The sequence below is a fragment of the Pelobates fuscus genome, chromosome 13 (genome assembly GCF_036172605.1).
Source record: "Pelobates fuscus isolate aPelFus1 chromosome 13, aPelFus1.pri, whole genome shotgun sequence".
NCBI classification, from domain to species: domain Eukaryota; kingdom Metazoa; phylum Chordata; class Amphibia; order Anura; family Pelobatidae; genus Pelobates; species Pelobates fuscus.
This window is the reverse complement of record NC_086329.1, coordinates 97,573,754-97,595,664: the sequence shown is the minus strand read 5'-3', so window position 1 is coordinate 97,595,664 and position 21,911 is coordinate 97,573,754. Positions and strand designations below refer to the sequence as shown.

At 41.0% G+C, this 21,911-nt stretch overlaps 1 pseudogene; it reads left to right on the top strand.

Annotated features, from left to right (window-relative positions):
• The first annotated feature begins 1,432 nt into the window (after window positions 1-1,432).
• Window positions 1,433-21,911, top strand: part of LOC134583073 (NACHT, LRR and PYD domains-containing protein 12-like) — a 63,546-nt pseudogene continuing 43,067 nt past the window's right edge.

Genomic DNA, 21,911 nt, shown 5'->3' with positions numbered 1-21,911 from the left:
AATGTTTGTGTTTGCAGGGGTGTGTTTGCATGTTGTATTTGATTGCTGAGATGTATGCACACACATACTAACATATATATATATATATTTATATATATGTACACATTAACATGCAGATACACACATATAAACACACTGACACATGCTCACACATGCTCACACCTTGACACATATTGACATATACACACTCAGATACAGACACTTTGACACACAGATGCACACACTTTGATACACACACATACATGCACATACTGGCACATCTACACACAGAGATACACACACACACACTGACACAGATATGTACACACACACACAGATACACATACAGGAGTGTTTTGGTGTATAGTGCTAGCATTGAAATGTAGGAGCGTATTTGTGTACAGTGTTGGCATTGAAATGCTGGGATGTATGCATTGCCACACGCACAGATGCACGCTTACACACACTGACACATATACACATGCACACAGAAACACACACGTACGCATACACACTGAAACACAGATACACATACACACTGACACACAGACACACAGGTGCATAATTACACTGACAGACACAGCCAGATACACACACGGATACATATATACACGCACTCAGAAACACACACACACAGATGCGCATACACACTGACACACAAGTACACATACACACTGACACACAGATACGCAAACACAGACACACAGGTGCACAATTACACTGACAGACACAGCCAGATACACACACTGACACACACACACAGCCACATACACACAATGACATAAACACATCCAGATGCACACACTGACACATACACAGCTAGATACACACACTGACATAAACACAGCCAGATACATACACTGACACAAGCACAGCCAGATAAACACACCGACACACACTGCTAGATACACACACAACCACATACACAACCACATACACACACTGACTGAGACCCAGGTACACACACATATATAGGTATCAATTTACATATTTTAATCTCTGCCCTCTAGCAGCTCCTGAGATGGCAACTCCCAACAACCTTGGCCAATATAATGTATCCACTCTGTTCTAACATACACTGGTAGAGAATTTGGCAAAAGTGACATTTGGAAATGGTGTGCAGCCTTTGATAACACTTTATGTTAATAATTAAATAATATAAAAGGACAGGGGCACTACACTCAGACCACTAAATTGAGATGAAGTGCTGTGGACAATAGTGCTCCTTTAATCTTCTGTCTCGATTAGTCTCAACTTTTATTATATTCCCTCAGTGGCACTATTTTCCATGATGTAAGGTTCGCGGTTTCTTTGTGTGTGTGTCTCTGTCTGTCACTGTTTAACCTTTACGTATCTGCACCTGATCCAGTTCACTGATACTGAAAACTATGTGAAAACAAACGTTGTTACAGCTTTTACAGCAAACCATGAGTTAATCAGGAAGTGAAAGAATCTCCTTTTCATTAGTTGTTTTTCTGCAATTTCCTGAATACCGCGTTCAGCTCAAGTCACGAGTAGAAGGTAAAGTTGTCTTTATTTTAAATAATTTTAAGATTTTAGATTGAAATGTTACTAACCCAGCATTCAAACACTTATAGAATGTTCCCGATCTTTATGTTCTAAACTCTCTATAAACACCCTGCTTGCATGGTTATGGTACATGCAGGAGGCCTTGAACGTCCGCTTGTTTCATGCTCTTAGAAAGACATTTATCGAAAGGGATTGATTATAAACAATTACCTCTTCCAATGTCACAGCATAATTTAACCTTTTCAGGACAAGAAGTTAGGCATTTAAAACAAATAAACAGCAAGAAGACGCATTTCGGCAGGAAAAAAAGCACTGGAAGAAGGCTATCGCGGCAGAAGGGGCATTGCAGTCTGCCCCAGGCACCCCCCTAGTAAGTGGCACCCGGGGCGGACCGCCCACTCTGCCCCCACCTTAGTACGCCACTGGTCATATCATATGCGTAGAATTTCTCCTTATTTTTGGTTCAGTGTTTTAGTGTTCACTGCTTTAGAATAGTGTAATTTTAATTTTGCTAACAATTTGAATGTAGGCCCCTCTTGATCTTGAGGCCCTAGGCTAAAGCCTAGTTAGCCTATAGGAAAATCCGGCCCTGCATGCATGACTTTCTGTAGCCTGTTTAACCTGTAGAGCGGAGTTATTGGAAGCAAGCCTTAGTGTAAATAGTTTATCTTAGAGAGCAGAGTTACTGGACGTGGTCACATGTGCGTAATACCGTCACCAAGTGAAGGAAAGGTAGAATTCCTTGAATTGCTTTTAAAGTAAAACTATCCTGAATGTACCATTTTAGTGTTTTTGCCTTTTCAGGGTAAATTATGTAGGAACAATGCAATGAATATGTGAAGATAAACAATGACAGGAAATAGTGCAATATTGTCTAAACAAAATAATGTTATGGTCAGTAGGGTGAAGAGTGTCACTCACAAGTGGGGAGCCATTCACGTCATATGGCTCGGCCGCATCCGTAGAATCCTGTGCCTGTGGCTTAGAAAATTATTTTTAGGTACTGATGGTTTTAGACTGCTATGAACTAAGGTGCTTTTTACATTTCTTGCTCCTCTAAATATATTATTCAATAAAGGAATCTTTGGAAGGAACAACTCCGGTATCCTGTGTGTCAATATTGACAACGCTGTTCACAGAAGATCGGGAGGAGAAAGGAGTTGGACATCCTTAAAGTGTCAATCTGCGCTTACCATCCGAGCCATATGACGTGAATGGCTCCCCACTTGTGAGTGATTCTCTTAACCCTACTGACCATAACATTATTTTGTTCAGACTATATTGTCATTGTTATTTTTTTATCTTCACAGATTCATTGCATATTTTATTCCAATCAGCACCACCTTTTGTATGTATATTTTGTGTATTTTTTAGAGGTGGTTTAGGGGATACCACTCAAGGTGTTTTGAGCTTTCTCATTTTTTAATTACTTCTAATTGTGCACTTTTTGTAATACTGTATGTAGGAACAATGGCAACTTTTGTGTCTGTTTTTTTAATTGAAAGTGGGCCTGTCGTTTCTGAATTGTCTGGATTTTTTCTCTCCTGTAGCTTATGGTAGATGAGGTTGTCGAATGTGGCGTCACTGATACATTCTGGTACATATGTGATAGTATAAAATACTTTGACACTCCTAGGGCCTTACGCTCCCATTGATAGAAGCAATTTCACATACTGTTGACGTGGTAGAGGGTGTGCTCACTAGATATTACTAGTGTAGCATCAAATGTCCGGATCAGAAAGTCATAAAAAATGGATAACCACAGTACTTCTGTGAACTACACAACTTCATCCCAAGAATTTAGGTATGTGCCATTCACACCTAAAATGTGCTCATTCATACAGGAAGATGAAAATCTGCCCTTTTATTTCACTAGTCTGTCCCTTCCTCTTGAAGATCTGCTATCATTACATCTTTTCTAGTCTATGGAAGGTTTTGTTTTGTCAAATACAATGATACATGCAACCACAACACTGAAAACCTGCCGGGTCACTTTAAAACAGTGATCTGTACAGGAGACTGTAACTTGACCTGGGCGTGGAGCAGCAAACCTGCTCTGCACGATGTGCGTTCTGCACTTTGAGAGAACGCTTCCTGGGAGCTATAACACAGGCTCACACCGATTACAGGGTATGTGAACAAACCGCAAATTCTTTATATCAGATTCACCCACTGTGGAATATGATGGTGATTTATAAATTTAAAAAAAAGTAGAGAACTAGTTTCCTGCTGGTTGTGACTGAAATCTTTGTTAAAGACACCTTGGTTATTTAACTGTTTGCATACCAGGAACTAGTGATTCTGGCACAGAAACAGTTAAGGGACTCCGGTTTTCTTCTTACTGTTGACACACTGTATTTGACTGTTCCTTATATATAATATTCTTGTTAATTTATAGATACATGGTAAATTATTTAACAAACTTCCACTCTCCTTTCCCCTTCTTTTGTTTCTGTGGATTTTGAAATAAAATGTGGATCAGTTAAATGTAAAATTTAGAGTTTTGTTATTAAAGGGACACTATATTCACCAATATAGCTACAACTTAATGTAGTTGTTATGGGATCCATACCATGTGCCTGCTGGCTTTTTGCTGCATTTCCAGAGAAAAGGCAGTATTTGCATTGCAGCCTAGATACAATTCTAGTGGTCAATCTTCTGATGGCCACTACAGGTGATTCCTGGGGCAGTGCTGCACAGTGTGCAGCTCTCATGTTCAGTGTCTTCATGCGCTGCATAGATATACTGAACTTTCCCCATAGAGATGCATTGATTCAATGCATTTCAAAGAGGAGATGCTGATTGGCCAGGCTGGCCAACGCTATCCTATGGGATAGCATTGGATTGGCTGAGATAAACAATTGTGATGATGTCAGCCAATGAGGCAGATTGGGGGCTGGGCCAGCGCCGGTGGACCAGTGCAGTGCTGCAAATTAAGTACGTTTTCTACCTTTTAATGAGGGCAAGTGGAGCAAGCCACAAGTAATCTAAATGGTGGTTTTAACACTAAAGGGTCAGGAATACACTTTTCTGTTCCTGACCCTATAGTGTTCTGTAAAATGGAGGTTTCTGAGTTACAACCTTGTAGAAATTCCCCACTAACATTACATTAGAGCTTTGCAAGAAGAAATTTAAAGTGAAAGATTTTAGATTAAAACTACTACTATTTACAGTGTTTTGTGTCTCAGGATAGCTTTATATCACTGGACAAGCTAACTTCTGCCACACGGATAGATTGATTTTTTTTAATTTTAAGGCAAATATTTTCTTCTTTTTATATCATTTATTGTGTAGAAAAAAAGTGAGCGGTAATGAAAATGCATTTAAATTAATAAGATTTACTAAAGTTCAATGTTGCCATCTACGAATGTGGCCAGTCACCCATTCTGTTCAGGATTTGTCACTTATATGTAATATACAAAGAAAACAAGCTAAAATGGCGCAGTAATTTTTAAGTGACTAAAAGAATATTAAAACAAATAATAGCAGCACCTTATAAGTGTAAAAGCTCAAAAAACACTAAAATACAAATAGTTAAAACATAAAGTGCGCTGTGTCTTTAAATGGCTGTGCCTTCACAAAATTGTGCAAAATACAACACTCTCACAAAAGTGCTAATGTGCAAAATGTGCAAAACAACAAATGCTGTGACTTGTATGAAATATATATTATTATTACACAACAAATTGTGGTATAAAGTGTTAATTTTGTGAAAATAATGTAGATTTACAAACCCAATTTGGTAGAAGTAAATGATGCTCTACATATAAAAAGGAGACAAAACATATAATAGTATAATACTGTAAAAACACATGAGGATATTTAAAAAATGTGGTATAACACTCACAAACACAGAGCAGGTAAAGAGACTGCTCAGGCTATAATCGCTTGTACACTGTCACTTATATGTAATGACTGCTGAAAGGATAAGAGGCATAAACATAGGCAAGTGGGACTTAAGGAAGGTTGGTTTCCCTGGCCCATGGAGTAAAAGTGACAATATATATATATATATATATAATATAGTGCAGATTGTAGAACACTCGTGCAATTTAGGTGAGGTAGATAAATGTATCACTCACATTTTCAAGAGCCTATATTATTGGCTCTGTAAACTGGACTGCTATGCTTTTTAGGGCAGCATTCCACCACTATTTCTTGTTGAAATTTCTCTCCAGGAAGATACAAACAATAAAAACATCCAGTGTGTAATATAATTGATTCAAGGATATCTTAGATAAAATGTAAATAGGTATTATGCTCACTTCATATCTCCATGTGTTCTCCAAGCAGGGAACTGGAACGAACAGTTGTATGCGACGTATACGATCCAATCAAGATTCTGTGAAGTAATTCCTCAAAATCTACCCCAGCTTGAGGCTTTGCTCCAAGACTAGGTCACGGAGGTAGAAAAGTGTACTGCGGATAACAAACTTTTCCTAAACACTGACGAAACTGTTACAATGATCTTTGGAACTGTACCTAAATTACATAAACTACAAAATCAACAACTATGTATCAGAACAAATTCAAATAGCAAACTGCCCCGCAGTCTGTTCTTTCAAATATTTAGGTAAGTTGCTAGACCCCAATCTATCCTTTGGCCTTCACATAGAAAACATCTCTTCAAAACTTTATCCAAAACTAGGTGCCCTGTACAGATTCAAATCCTGCCTAAGCCCTACATTAGGGGAAAAGATGCTAATGCCAGTCATTGAATATGGGGATGTATTGTATACGCCTGGGCAAACCCCCCATCATAAATGTATTACATTGTATAATTCGTTCTGCTACTTTGTAATTGTGATGGATGGCCTGATAGCCCTGATTTGTTTTGCACAAGCCGCAAGCTTGCAACACCATTTTGTGACTGTTTTCCATGTACATAGGTATCTCTGTATTACAGGCATCTCTGTATTGCGTACCTGTATTATACATAAAGCAGGTTGTGTGTCTGTATATGCAGGCATTGTGTATAGTCAGGTGTAAAATGTATATTGTGGGCTAATCAAATTAAATGTTGTACTGTAAGTGACCATCTGCTGGTCAACAAGTCTACATGTTATCTACTAAAGCAAAGGGCTGTGTTGATGTAGCCAGAAAGTTCTCTGAATGGACAGTGGGTCCAATCAAGATAACCATTTGTTGTCAGAGTAGACTAGCACATGGGGGGAGGGGGGGGGGGAAGAGGGGGAGGACTGGTGTAACTAATCACTTTGTAGCCAATTATTTCCTGTGTATTCGATTTGCCCTGTTCTCAATGTTTTTTTTTTTTTTTTTCCAACAGAGCACCGCAATAATGGATTAACCTCAGGGACACAGTCAAATCTTCATTCAATCTAAAATACTTTAGCACAGAATAGGTAAGAAATATTGTCAACTATTATTACAGGTGCATACTGTATTGAGGTATGTTACCATAGATCTCTTAAATTTATATATGCGTTTATATATATATATATATATATATATATATATATATTATATTTTTCTCATGTAATATTATATTGTTCCCTATTGTAACAATGCAGTGTTTGTGGACCCAGGGGATACTTGAAAATGGGAGAAATCTCAAGGTATCCTTGCTGGTAAAATATTTTACAAATAAATAGTAAATTAAGAAGGAGACAAAAAAAATTCTTACCTTTTTAGTCCTAAAGCTACTTAACTTGCACAGAATCACCCTAACCAGGAAGAGAATCAGCCAATCAGAATCCTCTAATTCTGCTTCATGTATGATCCCATAAACTCCTGTTCAGCTAGAATTGCTGGGACATTCTATTTATCCCCAGTAACAGTTTCACTCATTACAAAATAAAATGTAAAACTGCTTGATAAGCTGATAGCGGTGATAACCTGACTGTTTTAGTTTATACACAGTCCTTACAGCTTGGTTAACAGATTGTGTGCAGTAATGTCCCAAGCTGCTGTATGTTAATAAATGACGGGTTCTCCCCACAGGGGGTAAAAAAAGGGGTGCCTCCGCAAGCACAGTGTAGCATCCACAAACCCAGACCAGATGGGGCTAGACTGCAAAGGGAAGAGAGGGGTGAAGGGTAGTCTGTATCATAATCTGGGCAAAGATGCAAAGTTGGTATGATGCTTTGAGAAGCAGTATTGTATTTTCAAGCAGAAAACATATATATATAAAGTTATTTCTATATATATATATAATTTTGACCTTAATTCTTATTCTTGAAATTTTGTTTAAAGAGAGAATTGTAGGGAATTCAAAGCAAATCAAGATGGGGGTGAAGGGTAGTCTGCATCTGAAGGATGCAAAGTTGTTATGGTGCTTAGAGGATCAGTATTGTTTTGTGTATCATTTCGATCCGAATTTTTGAAATGTTGTTATACTTTGTCAGGGTTATTCATTAAAGTGATAATATTTGGAAATTCAAAGAAAATCCAGAGTGAATTTCAAATCTAAGTATCCAATCTGGATGTATAGTATGACTCAGAGAATGTTTCCAGTTCAGCTATTTTGGGCCAGAAATGTGAAATTCCTTCTGAATTCCTGACAATTCCCATATTATTGAATAGCTGTGTGTTTTTATTGTTATTTCAAACTTACAGTAATTCCTCATTCTTTGTTTTGAAGGCTATGCTAATTGCAGCAGGTACTAGCGCTGAAAATGGACGACGAATTCCGTGGACGTGTGGTAACGAAAGGTGAGTATCTGAATAGAGTTTGTCAGGGTGAAGCGGTCTGTTAAAACTGTAACACACCTCTGCGTACTAGAGTAACTGCAGTAGCAGAATCTACGAGTAATAAACAGCTAATTTAAGAATATTACAATTATATATTTATAATACTTTTGCAACGTTTTAACATTAAGAATGGAACTGAGCTTTCTGATATTATTGATGATGTGAAATAGAAATTCACTGTAATTTTCTCCAGGTGCCAAAAGCAAAACTTGGCCCCTTTCTCACAAATGTAAACTGATTAGTACCTATGCTAATTTATAGATCAAACTATTACCAGACCTTTATTTTGGGAGTCTTTGCATTCTTTGAAGAGCCCAACACGTGCCATCTCTAGTTAGGGTCCTGTGGCCGCAGGGTGCAGTGGAAGATATGTTTATTTGTCTGAAACCATACCTTGTAGCCCCAGTCATCTTCTTCCTGAAAGTCATCTTCATTTGTCAGGATCCGCTTGAGAGCTGTTGTACAACACTGAAGTCTATAACCCGCAAGACTGTGAAAGTCTCCATTTATGAGCGAGACTATGCCTGATTCCCTCAGTGGTCATTTGTGACAGCTGCTCAGATTGGACAAAAGTTGACGGTGGAGCTACGCCTTTTGTCAGCTCTAGTCAACCTCAGGCTCTACCCTAAGACAAAGTAGTCCCTATTTTGTCTTATGGTATCTTTGGATTGTGTTGGAATTTCAATGGGGGTTAAATGGGGTTCAATGGGGCTACTACACAGTAAGCATTAGATTTCATAAACATATCTTTATGATATGATACAAAAAAGTGAAAGAGACGCTTTAATTCAAGTTCCCGAGATTTCCAATCTAGACTTTTGTAACCTAACACTTTCTAACCTTCTTCCACCTTGAATCAATGTAAGGGAATCACCTCTGACCCGTAACCAGACAAGGAATATCATAACTTTTTTGTATGAGCTTGTGATTTATTCCATCATTTATATTAATGAGGTTTTCTTTGCTTGTTGATATTCAGAGGATCTGGAGCTATTTTGTATGCAGCTGGCTGAGTACGAGATGCACCATCATTATAGCTTATATAAATACTTCTTCAATGACCTTATCTACATTGTTGAGACATTGGACAGCACAAGAATCCTGAGCGAACTGAACTATCGAAACATTGTGGACATGGAGGTAGGAGATCCAGGTTATTTATATCTAATTGGTCTCAAGTAGTCATTGTTAAGGTTTGTGTTGTTTAAACTGTCTCTGTGACCTCACAGCTACAGTTTTTTTGTTTTTGTTGTTTTGTCAAAAAAAAAAAACGGGTTTTCAGAAAAGTATGAGGTTTAAGTTTAATGGAAAGCAAGAGAGTTTTGAGAATGGAAAACAGCTCAAGTTGTTTGCCCTTTTGGTAGCGCCCTTCTAATATCTCAAACTGGATTTAGCTCATTCTGTGCCATTACAAAGAGAACTTATATCATTTGCATATTAGACTGATATGATAATGAGGTGAATAATTTAAATCAAACAAATATTACATTTTTTTTATTTTTTGTCCTCCTGAATAGCTCAGATTACCTCCAGTTTATCTCCAGAATATCTCCAATCACACACTTAGAAGCAGCACTTAAATGTAGCAACCAATCTATTCAGATGGGTGCGTGTCCTAGCAGCTCTTCAGAGCAAATGCATGTCTGTATAATTCCCAAATATACAGCCACTACTGCAAAATATTCAGGTTGCCAGGAAATAATACCCTCACTTTTACACATGCGTTTGACTCATCATCGGCACTCAGAGCCCCCGAAAACCTCTAGCCAGCAAAACTGAGAGTCCACATGGCCCCCACAAGATAGAGGATACACGGCTTCCTCATCACCACAATTGGACACAGCTTTGAAGATCACAGCAAAGTTATCAGACACATGCCCCACATTGGAACGCAGAATACACGACATGCTGCAAGAGCGGATATCAATCATCCAGGCACATTTCCACACTATTGCTGCAGATCTGCACCTTGACCTGCAGGCCTTGTGGGACTGGACAGACCACATAGGCTCTTTGCTGATGAAGGCAGCTGATGCAGAGGACTGGGCGAGGCGTAATAACATCGGAATCTGCAGCGTATCGGTGACTGTCTATTGGGACGAGCTGCCAGCTTTGCGTATGTTTTTCTTCAGAGCCATCCTACCAGTTCTGCTGGGCACCTAGTGGCTACTGGACATGGTACATCATGTTGTCAAACCACAGGGACTTCCTGCCCCATGTGACCCAATAGTTAGATTACACACCTCCAAGGAGGCGCTCATGACCTCAGACCGCAAGATTCACACCTTCCCTGAGCTGTTCCTGGAATTGAGATTGTATTCTGGCATTTCAGCTGCCACAATAGCCAAAAGGCAAGCATTTGTCTCCATCACCAAGCAGTTACGGAACCACAGCGTTTCCTGTAGATGGATTACCCCACTTGGCAAAACAACATCTTAAAGCCCATCAACAGCACTGAGGAAGGTCTCAAGTCTTGGAACCTGATGGCAGAGGACCAAAGCTCACTATACGACACCTGGGGACCACTGTGTGCAGTCTGCAGCAACCCTTGCAAGCTGCAAGTTCTGTGCCAGACAACCTTAATTATATTCTTTTGTGTGATTAATGATTGCTAAATATACACTTGTTTAAGTAGCTGTAATGTTCTCTCATGTTCTGTGTCTGGTTATTGTGCTCAGCTAAGATGAGACTTGGTTGGTGTGTTAGTTTGGCCGGTTAGCACTAAAAATGTTGTATAAGTCAGGCCTCTCTGAAAGTGTTATTAGAACTTGTTAGCATGGAACTCGAAACTAAATTACTCTATAATTGTTAACTATCTACTTAATGATTAAAAAAAAAAGCTAAAGAAAAGTAACCAAAGTTCTTTAATGCAGATTAACAGGCCAGTACACTATGGAGTTATAGTCCCTTCCTCCCATTAGAGACAAAAGTTATATTTAATGTTACTAAAGTGCATTGTGCGCTCTCTCTTCTCTGTAATGTAATGGTGGGAAAGTATATGTCCTTTTTCCCTTTTCTATTCCCTTTCCAATCCTCTTCGTCCTGCGGAGAGCTGTGAGCTATGTAAGCTTCAAGCAATTTACTACAGGGTCCCATAGACAACCAGAAAGTAACCTCAGTGCAGCGAGTTATGTACAATATTGCATCAGGCACATTGTCAATTTATGTCACAATGCCACCATTCAGTATTTTGTTCTATTAATATGGGGGGGGGCTTAAAATATGCAACTGGTTCTCCTTAACACAGCTAAGGCCAAATCAGAGATATTATGCTGCCAAGAGACACATTTCTGAGAATCCAATCTCCTAAAATTCTAGGGGATTCAGCTACCATGCATATTCCCCTACCAAAACTAAATGGATTTCCCTCACTGATCCTACAGGCAGACTTCTGGTTCTAGTGATAGGCCTTGATAACAAAGGAATTCCTATAGCGCCCCTGCCCACAGCATATACATAACCAAGCTACGTTACATGCCAGATTCTTCAAAAGAATCCATTGAATGAAGGGAGGAAGACTTGTCATTGCCAGAGACTTTAATTGCTAGCCGACTAAACAAGCTATCAGAGTTTACTAGTCTTGGCATGCACAACACCTGGAGAGAGAGATTCCACTGAACGAGACCACACCTTCTGCTCGGCTGCTTACAAACAATATTTACGCATTGATCTATGCCAGACTGACCCCCTATTCTATAATCTTTGAAAGCATCCAAATTAGCTCTCATCGCATGATCATACCCCTCACCCAGCGTAACCTCATTCTCTGCACGTTTTATTGCAGCTCAGTTCGCAATATTAAAAGAAGTGGAGACTTAAACAGCAATCATTGATCTCTCATTTGCGAGACTTAGAGGCAAGACTTAGAGAAGACAAACACGGATTCACTCCTCAGCAGCAACTCAAATGAAGAATACCTCAAAATGCATATCCCAATGGGAGGCGAGCAGGAAACTGCTTTTCCGATGTTACTTGGTCCCCGTACAACTTGCACATATCTACCCAGGCTCCTCCGGCTGCTGTTGGATGTTTAAACAGAAGGATGGTACTATGCTTTGTGTATCTGGGAATGCATATCTTCTTATTGGGCAAGAATACACTTAATTATTAAAGACAATTAACACAATGCTTCCGTTTAGACATGCTGCTTGGCTACGTCAAGAGAAAGTTAGTGCCCATATCTCGATAGCAGCTAAAATACATATTGCAAGGCACTGGAACTCCACACTAACACCTCCTATAGAAAGTTTGCTACAGCCCTTCAAACAACAAGAATTTATGAAAAGATGGGTTACCGACTCACAAACAATCTGGCAATCTTGGGACAACTATTACAAATCCAAAGCACCCTATCCAGCTGCAGCCCTATGGACACTACCTAACACCCCTTCCCATTAATCCGAACCCACAGAGGTATGTGATGTATAAAATAGAATACAGCCCGCACCAGGTGACCACAGCCGACCACATACATGTTATGTAATAACTTCAAAGAGTAGAATGGAATATGTTACCTGTATAGCAATGCAAGATATGTTACAATTAGTGTTTATCTATTGTACTTAAGCAACAGGGGTAAAAAGGGTAATCCAGACATGGGCACCATGCACACTGTGCCTAGAGTGGTATCAGCTACATCTCGCTGACGAAGTCCAAAGCAGGTCGAAACAATCATTCAGGGTTGCATCTCTCGTGCAGAGAGAACTTGCTGGCATTTTAGTTCTGGACTTTCCTTTTGTGTTGGATCAGTCTGATGTGCAGTGGTATTAGTTCTCTTTGTAATGGCACCAGTGAGCAAAAACAGCTTTGAGAGCTGAGCTGGGACTAGCCGAAGGGCAAGCTATCAAGTTTCTAAGATTTTGCACAATCTCAGACCGCTAATTTTCTCTGTTTAGGTTTTGTGGAACTATAATTTGGCAGAGCACAGTTCCCTTGTATAAAATTAAAACACCAAAAGTACACTGGGTCTGCACCAAAACCCCTATTGAGACAAACCACTGTGCACTAGTTATATAAAGAGATCAGAGATCAGTATATGTCTAAATGTCTTAGTGCTTGAAGTCACACTACTGTGTCCTCTCGAAAAATGGCGGCTATATCATTCATCGGTCCTACTGCTAGTGCATCTTTGACATCTTCAAGCTCTGAAAGACAGGTGCACGTGGAAGAGCCCCCAATAATGAAACAGTTATTTGCAAAAACAGAATTTAAAATCATATATGCACTCACAATTTACAGTGCTAAACACTGCACTTATTGTATATGTCACTACCAAATAGGTGTCCTTGCCACAACAGATAATCCCATGGAGGGCTGCCATCAGAAATTTTGGGGGCCCTTACACAGGGCCCATCCTGAGTCTGCCCACAAGGATGAAGTGTGTGTACTGTATGTGGTGTGTGTATAGTGGATGTAAAATGTGTGATGTGGATGCGGTATGTGTCATGGATACAGTGTGCATAGTGGATGCAAATTGTACGTTTTGTGTAATGTCTGTAATGTTTGTATGCATTACATGCAGGGTATGTTTGTGTAGTGAATGTAGGTGTGTGTATAGTAAATGCAGAGTGTGTTTATATAGTGAATGTATGGTGAATGCAGAGTGTGTGTTTGTGAAGTGGATGTAGTGTGTGAGTAGTGAATGCAGAGTGTGTATAGTGAATGTAGTGTGTTTGTAGTGAGTGCAAAGTGTGTATAGTGAATGTAGTATGTTTGTAGTGAATGCAGAGTGTGTATAGTGAATGCAGAGTGTGTATAGTGAATGTAGTGAGTGCATAGTAAGTGTAGTGAGTGTATAGTGAATGTAGTGAGTGCAAAGTGTGTATAGTGAGTGTATAGTGAATGCAGTTTGTGTATAATTAATGTGAGTGTTTGTAGTGAGTGCAGAGTGTTTATTGGAAATGTAGTGTGCTTGTAGTGAATACAGAGTGTGTATAGTGAATGTAGTGAGTGTATAGTGAATGAAGTGTGTGTGTAGTGAGTGCAGAGTGTGTACAATGAATGTAGTGAGTGTGGTGAGTGCAAAGTGTGTATAAATAATTAAGTATGTGTAGTGAGGGCAGAGTGTGTATAATTAGTGTAGTATGTTTGAAGTGAATGCAGAGTGTGTATAGTGAATGTAGTGTGTTTGTAGTGAATGCAGAGTGTGTATAATGATGTAGTGTGTTTGTAGTAAATGCAGAGTGTGTATAATGAATGTAGTGTGTTTGTAGTGAGTGCAGTGTGTATAATGAATGTAGTGTGTTTGTAGTGAGTGCATAGTGTGTATAATGAATGTAGTGAGTGCAGAGTGTGTGCTTGTATAAGGACCTGCTTGCGTGCTGTGCAGAGCGCTGCCATGGTAACTCGTGGCAATGCTCAGACATCTGCGGGACTCGCAAAAGTGAGACACAGAGCAGCTGGATAAGAAACACAGAGTGTGCTGGGCCCCTATGTGCAGGTAGCAGGGGGCCCACAGTGCACATATGTATAGCGAGAATATATATATGTGCACATAAGGAATGTTGGGCCCGGGACTTTCAGAGCAGTCCGGGCGCCCCAGGACCACCAGGCCCATGACAACCGGCCCTGATGGCAGCCCTGATATCATGCAAACTTACTAATCTCATGAGCACTACTTTGTGCATGATACTCTTCTGGGATCGCATGAGGAAGTGTTCTAAGGGAGTGAGACTTTTCTCATGAAATTTATAGACAATGCATAGCTGGAGGTGATCCCAGAAGAATACCACACAGCAAGATGGGCACAGTGTACAACATTATCTGGTGTTGCAAGGATGCCTTATAGCGATATACACGATAAGTGCTGTATTTATCCCAGCAAATTCCGGGTGCATATATCGTTTTAAATTTTGTTTTTGCAATAAACTGGGTTTCACTAATGATGGGCTCCTCTTTGTGCATTTGTCTGTCAGAGCTTGAAGATTGCAGAGTTCCAATGTATTGTGATACACAGTGCAACTCTCTCATTACTTCTCTGCCCTGCTTTTATGTTAACTGTTAAAAAACACTCCCCTTTTATTTAGCATATATACTGCCAATGAAAATAGGCATGCATTTAATTATGCCTTTTTAAAGTGGTGGTATATCTAAAAACAGCTTCCAAAAGCTGCAGTTCTCTTGTCTGCTGCCTTTGCAAGCCCTCCCCTCCTAACCACACCCAGACTTTATGTGTCTGTCCAATCACAGATTTCCCAATGCAGCTCAATGAGAAGTGTTTGCAAGGCAGGTTCTCTGGGCAATTGTTGTCTCTTGAGTTTAGTTCTACTGAGCTAACCAAGCCAGGAAGTAACAGGACCAGTCTGATTGACAGACAGGGCAGTGTCATAAGGTTAATTTATAAAAGTGCCACTTTCTATTGAAATCTAAAATTTTTGAAAATTCTTCACAGCTAAAGTACGTCAGCAAGCTAAACAGCATTAGGTGTTTGTAGTATCCCTTTAATACACCGGTGGATTTGAGGTGTAAACTAAAATATTTCAGTTTGGAAATAAACTTTGTAGTCAAGCTGCTGTTTCTGTTTTATTTCCAGTACTACTTATCCTTGAAAAAACAGTGTGGAGACTCTGTATTTTCTGCAATGTTGATCCAAGATATTTATGATTTGGGAAAAGAAGCCGTGATAGGACTTTGGGGGAGCCTCTTCGCCATCCAAAATGATTGCCCACATCCTAACTTGCTTGGAGTCCTGGAAGAAATCAGTCGATTAGGTAACAGACGGGGATCTTAAAGACCACTAATATTCCGCTTATAAGATGAGTAGATTTGGTCCCTTCAATGTGTCACCACTCTAGAGTCCTAAGCTTCGAGCCAGGCCTGAAAACTACTCATTACAAACACGTGCACGAAGGGTTATAGACTTTATATTTTACATCATGTGCGTGGCATGGAGTTTTGTGTGTTTGGTGTCAGGGTCTGTGAGTGTAATGTTAGAATGTCAAAATGCACAAGTGTGCTTGTGTGGTAGGTGTGTGACTGTAGTGGTGTATTTGCAGGCCTCCCATCTGTACCGAATACACTGGGACCGTATCGATTTTGGGGTTCTGTTTTTTGTTTGGCGAATGCACATTATTAGATACACTCACTAAACAAAGGGCCCTAGGACCATGCAGAGAGTTCAGCAGACACCACTCACTGCTCCATTGTCTTGGCATTATATGTCTTTTCACTGAATATTGTACATCGTGCACGGGGCCCAGGGATAGAAGTGTTAGAGGTGAATTAAACGAGGAATGCACATACCTCCTACTCTCTATGTGCAATGACCACTAAACAATCTGGGTATACTGCCAATGGAGGATTTCCATTTTTAAAAAAGCCAGCTTAAATGATACGCTCACTAAAACTCTATTTTCCTTCAACAGTGGAGATGTGGAGAGAATACATTTGAGTCCTAACTATAGCCTTGATTTAACGCATTTGGATCAGCATTTCAAATGATCACAATCTGTTAGAAAAGCTTTTGAAATGATTTATCTACAAAAGTTCCGCAAGGGACTTTAATGGTGGCTTCTATAGATCAATCCTTTGAAAAGTATTTCTAACGGTTTGTAATCCGAAATGCTGAAATGAATTAAATCAAAGTCTATGTTAGTAGAATGGAATACCCCAGTTGTTGCCAATACATGTATTATGCTTTTGGTCCCACTGCTATTGGAATTTATGTAGGGCCGGTGCAAGCATTTTTGACTACTCAGGTGCAGATGCTTTTTGCCGCTACCCCACCCCCCCCAAACAAAATGTATCTTCACCTGTGTGCTTCTTAACCTTCCTTTTAAATGTCTTACCCCTTTTTGTGTATCTTACCCTCTTTTTGTGTCTTACATCCCCTTTAGTGTATTCTATTCCCCATTTTCCCCTTTCTGTCTTACACCCCTTTGTGTGTGTCTTACTTTCCCCTAGCCTTTTTATGTGTCTCTTATTTTCCCCCGGCCCCTTTGTGCGTCATTGTTGCCCTCCCCAGCTCTTCTGTATGCGTCATTGTTGCCCCCCCCATCCCTCTGTATGTGTCATTGTCCCCTCCCCCAGCCCCTCTGTGTGTTTGTCATTGTTCTCTTCCCCAGACCCTCTGTATGTGCCATTGTTCCCTTCCCATGCCCCTCTGTGTGTCATTGTTCCCTTCTCCAGCCCCTCTGTGTGTCATTGTTCCCTTCTCCAGCCCCTCTGTATGTGTCATTTTTACCTTCCCCAGCCCCTCTGTGTGTGTCATTGTTCCCTTTCCCAGCCCCTCTGTGTGTGCCATTGTTCCATTGTCCACCCTCTGTGTGTGTGTTATCATCCCCTTCCTTAGAACTATCACTGTCCCCTTCTTTATCATCTTCTCAGCACCTCCCTGTGTCATTGTCCCCTTACCAAGGCCCTTTAGTGTGCCCTTCTCTCTTCCTCCCCTTGCAAGCCTGCATTCCTCCCTGCATGTAGCGTGGCTGAGCAGACTGCATTTGAGGAGTTTGTTTCCTCTACTTGGACTGACAGGAAGCTGTTCAGTGCTCTCACTGAGCACTTCCTCTTTAGAGAGGTGCTGTCCGCTCGGCCACGCTACAATAAAGGAGCACTATAGTGCCAGGAAAATAAATAAGTTTTCTTGGCACTATAGGGTTATTAGGTCCCCCCCCCTCCCCCTCAGGGCCCCCTCCCGCTGGGTTGAAGGGGTAAAATCCCTTCAGCCACTTACTTTTATCCAGCGCCGGGCTCCCTCGGCGCTGGTGACCTCTCCTCCCCAACGAACGTTAGCTCCCGAGTGGAGCCGAATGCACACGCACGCATTCAAACCGCCCATAGGATAGCATTAATCAATGCTTTCTTATGGACGTTCAGTGTGCTCAATGCGATTTTCATTGAGGATCGAGGAAGTGCCTCGAGTGGCTGTCAGAGAGATTAATCCTACAGTGTAAACATAGCAGTTTCTCTGAAACTGCTATGTTTACAGCTTCAGGGTTAAAACCTGGGGGACCTGTCACCCAGACCACTTCATTAACCTGAAGTGGTCTGGGTGCCTATAATGTTCCTTTACGTTACTGGCAGGAGGTGGAGCACTGTGCGCTCTCCTCCTGCAGGTCATCCGAAGCCCACATATTGCCTCTCCAGGCCGGTGTGCCCTAAGGCCTGTGCCACCTTATGGTAGCACCAGCCCTGGATTTATCTATGGGATGAGGGAAATAATGGCCACTAGTTTAAGTTAAAGGTACACCACTTAGAATGTTCAATTTTAAATAAATGCACCAAGTTGAAAGTCGCCAGGCCGATCATAGCTATGCAGGGCTTCTAGGTATTCTCAAGACCATTTTAACACCATTTATTCATCTAACTTAGTGGTTCTCAATCCAGTCCTCAAGACCCATCAACAGTCCAGGTTTTGTTAGTATCTCCATTGGTATAAAACAGGGAAATGCATAAAGCCTGGACTGTTGGTGGGCCATGAGGACTGGTTTGAGAACCACTGATCTAACTTGTAAAAACTGAAATATTTGGAAATGTAATTAGATATTTGTTGTAGGCCCTCTTCTACTGGAACAGATTAATTTGGATGAAAATGGAGTTGCACTTCCCAAAGACCTGAAAGGTAAACCGTTTACATGCAAAATATTATGAAAAGGAAAACTGAACTTCATTTTGAACTTTAACATGGTAAATATTGAGTCAAATCTACTTTAACCATTGTTTATGTGTACTGCGTTGCACCTCTTCCTTATTGCTCACTGCATCGGAAACATCACAAGGGCAGTGGGAACTCCTCCTGAAAAACTTGATCACAATCTCTGCTCTGGAATAATGACTGTTTTTGTTTTTAATTTATTTGTTCGAATCCTGCATTTCTTCTATTGGCTCTGGACCTCCACTGTGGATACTCTACTACCACCACCAGGAGTTCCATATGTATATGGAGAGATGCCTTTTTATGCTGCTATTTTGTAAGTGCAATGAATAAATGTGATTTTGTATATTTCTAAACATACTTCACTATATTGCATTCTTTTACATTCACATATACCGTGTTGGAGGATACCCATACTCATCACATAACCCCTGAGAGGGTGAAAGGCCTGAATTTATCGTTTGTTTATTCGATCTAAGGACATTTGATCTACATCAGGTTGTCCCTTCTTTATACGTATTTTGGGTGGTTTCCACTTTTGTTTGTTTGCTATACATTTTCTTAGGTGGTTGTGAAGTTCACCTGGCGCTACCCATAATATACGTGTACATCTTTAGTGTATATACTTTGTCTTTTTGTTTCATGGTTTTAGTTTTGTTTTTGTTTATTTACAATTAGCATTTAACTAATTGAGTGGGAGCAATTACAGAATGGGCTTAGGGATTGCACAAAACTGATGAAGAAGGGTGTCTGAAACGGACAAGGAGATGGAGAACTGAACTAGAGGGGACAGATAATTTAGAAACTGAGAGGGTAGTAACTTTGAAGGTGCAGGGGGGTTAAAGAGATAGTGTAAGCACGGTAACCACTCTGTGTTTTTGTGGTTATGGTGCCAATGGTGCCCTGCTACCATACCATATAAGTGCTCACACAGTTTTTGAATGGTTTAGTTTTAAACTTATCTGAATCCCCTGAACACCCCAGGCCAGGACTTCTCCAAGTTTAACTAAATCAAAAGTCCCTACTTAGCATTTGTGACATAAATTCCTCCTGTTTCTAGGCAGATTTAATTAGCTGAGAGAGATGGATGCAGTTGTTTGAACGTCCTATCAAGATCTATAGAGAAAATCACTGAAGCACAGTCATTGGTGGACAGACATTGTGAGAGTGTCATGTGTGCAGGTAGTGGTTATTGTGTGGTGCCCATTATATCCCCAACCGCTCCCCCCACCCCACCCCCACCTTTCCCTTTATCCAATTAAATCCAGGAAACATAAATGTGGTATAAACAGGCCACAGCTTTATTTATATATATATAATAAGTATAAAGGTATAAACCACTTCAAAGTATACTTTTTATATGAGCATATATATAACTCAAAACCCGTCCTTGCCAACCGGACCATAATAACTTTTTTGGAGTACCCCCTTCCCGGGCACCTGCCCTCCCCCCTCGTCCAAGCTATCTGGCCTTCACCTTGGCCCATACAATTCCCCATGCCAACTCCTGGCCGCTTTTCCTGGCATGGAGGGCACGCCCAAATACCAAAACATTTCCCAAGGTATGGGGAGGGACCAGACCCAGCATTCCTTCATCCAGTGTACTCCTTTTCCCAACTGGTTCGGCAAGGACCATACCCGCCAGCTGTGACAAGAAAATACATTAGTAATACAGAATATCTGCGGGACCTACACACATAATCTGCGGGACCTACACACAGAAAATCATCTAATTAGTGAAGCACTGAGTAATAACCAGACTCAGCTCTCACTACCCATTCCAGGAAGGAACTAAAACATTCAAAATAAAAACAGGACATTGCACAACCCATCGGGAGGCACATATCCACGTAAATTTTCCCCTCGAAAGAACACCCTAGAAGATGATGACACTCCGGGTGAACCGGTAGTAGGCGAAGAGCCGACTCAATGTTGATTTTTTCCATGAGTGCACCGGCGCCCGCGGCCCTAACCATACACACCGCCGCATCAAACGAAGCGTATGAAACCCGGCACAGCTCCGCTGCAATATCATCATTCACAGAATCCCCTTGGGGGTGTGATAGATGATGAATTAACTGAAATTTTCCAGGCTCTCTCTTGGGTACGACGCCTAACGGCGATACCCGGAGATCGGGGAGGGGTGGGTCCCGAAAAGGGCCACCCATGCGGCCCAATGCCACTTCCTTAGCCAGTTTGTCCCTGACCACCCCCGGGTGGTCAGCAACAGAACGCAGGTTCCGGCACGTCCCGGACGCCGAACGAGCCCAATGGGGAATCCAAAAAGCATACTTAAAAGCTTCCAGTAGCAAGGCAGCCGCCTTTTTTTTTTTTTTTTTATTCTTTATTTTTGTGTGCAAGGGTTCACAGGTATGCCGTGGTGCCACAATAGCAGTCACGTGCGCATTTTCAACATGTGTTATACATATGACACATAGAGGGTCTGCAGATTTTTATATAATAGTAATGATGGTCAATGAGTATCACAATTTTTATAATGATAGTGGTAGAGTGTAGAGCTCAAGCATATGGTGTTCTCGCTATTTTCATCGCTAATACTGACATTTTAATTAGTGGTGCTGTAAGTGCCTAGCTGCATTATAACAATCTTTAACGTAAAATAATCATGCAAACTTAAAATAGACATGTATGTTACGGAGCATAGGTTGCAATCAGCAAAGGCACATATAGGTTTTAACTCGCTTGAATCTGAGCTAGTCTGGACATAGTTATTCTCATGTGAAATCTAATAAGCTACCAGTAACATCTCTCCCCGCAAACCCCCGTGTGAACAGGCTAGGGAAACGAGAGGGAAGCAGCAATGTCGGCAGACAGTCATGGGAGTCCAGTTAAAACAGAGAAACCTCCGCGGCTGCGAGCATTCAGCCCACAATGTCCCCGTCTCCATAGTGTCAGCCAATGCTTTTTAGGGGATGAGTGGGAGCCCTCTGTGCCGGTCTGTGCTGCCGTGATGTGAGTCGGAGTCCTCTCAGTCGAGCAGTGTGTGGCCTGGGTGTCTCAGCGGGGGTCGGCGTTTGTGTTGGTGAGTAAGCTGTGGAGTGGATCTCTCCCGACTGTGTGTTTTCAGGCCGTAGCCGCA